At 41.7% G+C, this 4,832-nt stretch overlaps 1 non-coding gene across 1 annotated transcript; it reads left to right on the top strand.

Moving 5' to 3' along the window:
• Window positions 1–4,180: 4,180 nt before the first annotated feature.
• On the top strand, window positions 4,181–4,254 carry TRNAG-ACC (transfer RNA glycine (anticodon ACC)). Its single transcript has one exon. It is a non-coding gene; the product is annotated as a tRNA-Gly (tRNA).
• Window positions 4,255–4,832: the final 578 nt, after the last annotated feature.

Below are 4,832 nucleotides of genomic sequence, written 5' to 3'. Positions count from 1 at the left end.
TGTTTTCTGGCCATGTAGCTCTGACAGCTGAGGTTAGCATTGGCAAAATTCGTAGGCATCCTCAATGGACAAGGCTACAGAAGTCTGAAGCAGAAGCATGGGCTTTGGAGCTTCAATGGCAAAGGCTGCTGGGGACCACTTAATCTGTGTTTCACCCATGGGGGATGTTGTGGCTGAGGGTATACCTTTTGGAACCAGATCCAGCTGGTGGACACCCTTGAAGTGTTGGTGGCACTTGTGTACTGATGCATAGGTGCATTTGAAACAGCCAGAGAACCTGGGACCATGGCACAAGCACTCAGGAGCAACTGTAGCTCCAAAGTCCAGGGCACTGGCTAGCCCACAGAGGAAGTTATGTGTGAGACATGCTGATGTGTGCTAGGAACCCATGGAGCTAGCATCTGGGGCACAGGCACATGCAGGATGACAGCAGTCCTGGGGTCTGCAGCACCAGTGAGCCTACAACTGTGTTGGCTCTGGTGCCTGAGATGCAAGTGCTCAAGGAGCAACTGTGGGGCCACAGTCTAGATGCATGTAGAACAGTCACAAAGCCAGGATACAAAGCTGGGATCTTAAGTGAGGGTACATGTGGCACAGTCATTGGGTTTCACAGCAGTGAACATGACGGTTCTCTGCGGTGAAAGCTACATGACCTCAAGGCTATGGTAAGGGCTGTTGAGGGGGTCTGCCAGGGGTCCTCTGCAGAGTAGGCCACTGGGGACCAAGATGGCTAAGGCCCCCACCTGTCATCTTCATTCCTAGCTGTCTTCAGACATCTCTTCTAAGCTGATCTCCCTAGCAATATTTTTCTGTGTGTTTATTCTTCATTTTTTAAACTCCATTGTCTTGCAATAAGTTGTTTTTTTTATCTTTTAAATTTTTATTTATTTATTTTGCTATAGGTTCTTAATAGGACTCTTGAACCCTCTCAGGGTTAATTTCATTCATGGATAACTGTCTAATTTAGTTTTTGTTGTTGGGGGACAAAGTCTAGTATCTCCTACTCTGCCATCTTGTTGATGTCACTTTCTGAAGGCATAATTTTTGAAGATCTGAACTTAGTAGAAATGACAAAGAGAACAAAGTGCCACCTTTTGAAAGTTTTGAGTGTATCTGCTACCTAATTATATTCCAGGAGCTGGAATTTAGACCCACAAGGCCAACTCAATGGTCTACACTCATCTTGACCTTAGCGTCCACCCAGTAAAAGTTACATACTCAGAGAAATATGTAATTGATGTGAAGAGGCCCAGTATTTTTAGGGACTAGCTCATCAATATTTGAAATCAAGTGGTCAAGGGCACTCCATTTATAAGTTGGGATTGGTAGAGACAACCCCAGACCCAGTGCAGCCTGTAAAGTCTTTTTCATCTCACAAGCCTGGCAGTTTACCACAAAAGATTCACTACCAGAAATATTTGTTAGGGTTGAGTGCAAGATGGCAGAGTAGAGAGACTCACAGCTTACACTCTCCCACAAATACACGAAGAATTATATCTCTAAACCCACTGAATTGCACAGAACCCCTACTGAACTCTGGAAGAATGTCCCTCACTTTGAAATACAGGAGGATTCTCACAAAATCTGGTAAGAAAAAAAGAAAAAAGAAAAAATCAGTGTAGGGAAAGAGTGGCATAAGAAGAAAGGCATCTGCATGCTGGGATGCCCCCCTCCAGCTGAGAGGTCAGCAGGGAAAGAAACAGAGCTTCTGAGGCTCAAAGAGGAAAGTGGTAACCGCTTGGCTGACAGAGTTAAGGTAAACTGACACAAAGTGTCCCTGCAGTCCCTGCCCCTAGATGCGAGCCAACAGGGACAAGCTTAGACTGGCTGCTGGAGATCGATGAGATGGCCAGGCAGAGAGCTGGGGCCCACTGCATGGAGGCAGCCTCAGGGGGCTGGAGGGCAGTGTGAGCTCTGGCTGGTGGTGTGTGTGGAACAGAAATGCCTGGGATCCCCATAAGAAAGAACCACTGTTGGTGTGTGTATGGAGGAGGGGTGCAATTTAGCTGTGCCATTGCACAGTGTACCACTTTCTCCACTTGGTTCCATTGTTGTGTTCTCAAGAGAAGAAAGGTGGAGCTTGATCATAGCCATCACTGCCGCACAGAGGTGGAGTTGAAAGCTAAATCCATACACAGAGGCCCTACAACTTCACAGGTAGGACTGAGATTTGTTAACAGCCCCAGGCTGAGAGGGCAGATTTGCTCTCTGGAACCTTTGTGGACCAACATCTCTGGGACAAACAGGCAGTAAGTGGAGTTTTGGCTCATGGTGGGGGCAAATATGGATATTTACAACAGACCAGAGTACCCTACCATATGTGGGGGCAGGGCTGGGGTCTGTGCTGACCCTGTGGTGCACCACAGATTCAGGTGTGTGACTGCACACTTGCTACAGTGGGCCCTAGTGCCTGACATTGGCAGATCTGCACTGGTGATTCCTGGGGTTCAGAACCTGCGGGACACTAGAGCAGGTGGCCACATTTCTGCAACTAAGGTGGGGACAAAGGCAGCTACAACAAAGAGTACTTTGTAAGCCCACATAACAAGTGACAGATAACTCCAGAGGGCATTTCTCAGTGGACATATCCTGTCTACTTTTCTTCCCAGCTGAAGCACTCCAACACTGTCTACTAAATACCACAGCTCAGAAATGGGGTTAGAAGCCTCTATTCCAGCAACAGGGGAGTAGACCAGGTCCCTGTCAAGGCTGTGACAACCACAGAAAAAAAAAAGGATGCCCTGCTCAACAACAACAATCAGAACACATGCTGAACACCACAACACCAACCACACCCCCAATCAAAGGGATAATAGCAAACATTCATGGAAGAAATATGTGGCAATTGTCCACACTAAGAACAGCCATTACAACAAAGCAATGTAAGGGAACTACAGGATAATATAAAGTGTGCTAACCTATGCATAATAGGGGTCTCAGAAGGAGGAGAAAGGGAAAAGGGGATTGAAAATGTATTTGAAGAAATCATGACTAAAAACTTACCAAACCTAAAGGAGGAGGAAACAGACATCCAGTCTAAAGCCAACAGATACAAAAAAGGGTTAACATACTTGAAAAACAGGGTAACCACAAATCAAAAGCATACAATTGAGTCACAAAAACCAAAAGGAAACCAAGCTAATACAAAAGAAAATTATCAAGCCACACACACACACACACACACAACCAAAAAGGAAAAGAAAGAAACAAAGAAATACCAGATCAACTGGAAAACAAAGTTCAAAATGGCAATAAACACACATCTACCAATAATTACTATAAGTGTCAATGGATTAATCTGTTCCAATCAAAAGACATAGAGTAGCAGATTGGATAATAAAAGCCTACAATATGCTGCCTACAAGAGACCCACTTTAGAGTGAAGGGTACACATAGATTGAAAGTGAGAGATTTGGAAAAAAAATTTCATGCAAATGCACATGACAAGAAAGCAGGACTAGCAATACTGATTTTAGACAATGTACACTTTAAAACAAAGGCTATGAACAAAGATAAAGAAAAACATTATATAATGATCAAAGGAGCAATACAAGATGAAGATATTACACTCTTTAACATATATGCACACAATATAGGAACACTTCAATATATAAGACAAATACTAACAGATATAAAGGGAGAAATTGATGGAAATACATTAATAGTAGGAGACTTTAATACCCCACTACCATCATTGGACAGATCTTCCAGACAGGAAATCAATAAGACAATGGATATACTAAGCGACATAATAGAACAGTTGGACTTGGTTGATATTTTTAGGACATTACATCCCCAAAACAGAATGCACATTATTTTTAAGTGCTCATGGAACATTCTCTAGGATAGACCACATCCTTGGGCACAAAAGAAGCCTCAACAACTGTAAGAGGATAGAAATTATTTCAAGCATCTTTCCTGACCACAATGGCATGAAACTAGAAATCAATCACAGAAAGACAAAGGAGAAAAAAAATGACAGCATGGAAAATAAACAACATGCTCCCAAGAAAAAAAAAAAATGGGTCAATGATGAAATCAAAGAGAAATTACGAAACACTTTGAAACAAATGAAAATGAAAACACAACCACACAAAATCAATGGGATGCAGCAAAAGCAGTTGTAAGAAGGAAATTCAGAGTGATACAGGCCTTCCTCAAAAAAGGAACAATTTCAGGGGGAGGGTATAGCTCAAGAGGTAGAGCACATGCTTACCATGCATGAGGTCCTGGGTTCAATCCCCAGTACCTCCTCTAAAAATAAACCCCCCTCCCACCTGCCAAAATAAAATAATTAAATAACACAATAATAAAAAAAAGAACAATCTCAAGCAAACCACCTAACCTACCACATAAAGGAATTAGAAAAAGAAAAGCAAACAAAACAAAAAGTCAGCAGAAGGAAGGAAATAATAAATATCAGGAAAGAAATAAATACAACAGAGATTTTGTTGTAAAATAGAAACAAATCAATCAAACCAAGAGCTGGTTTTTTGAAAGAGTAAACAAAATTGATAAACCTTTGCCCAGTCTCACCAAGAAGAAAATAGAGAGAACACAAATAAATAAGATAAGAAAGGGAAATGGAGAGATTACAACCAAAACCATAGAAATACTAAAAATCATAAGAGAATAATATGAGCAACTATATGGCAATAAATTGGACAACTTAGAAGAAATGGATAAGTTTCCAGAAACATACAGTCCATCAAAACTGAATCAAGAAGAAATAGATCATTTGAACAGACCAATAACTAGAAGTGAAATAGAATCAGCAAAACAAACAAACAAACAAACAAACAAACAAACAAACAAACAAAAAACTCTCAACA

Source organism: Camelus dromedarius, chromosome 9 (genome assembly GCF_036321535.1).
Source record: "Camelus dromedarius isolate mCamDro1 chromosome 9, mCamDro1.pat, whole genome shotgun sequence".
Classification (NCBI taxonomy): domain Eukaryota; kingdom Metazoa; phylum Chordata; class Mammalia; order Artiodactyla; family Camelidae; genus Camelus; species Camelus dromedarius.
This window is presented reverse-complemented; position numbering and strand designations above follow the sequence as displayed.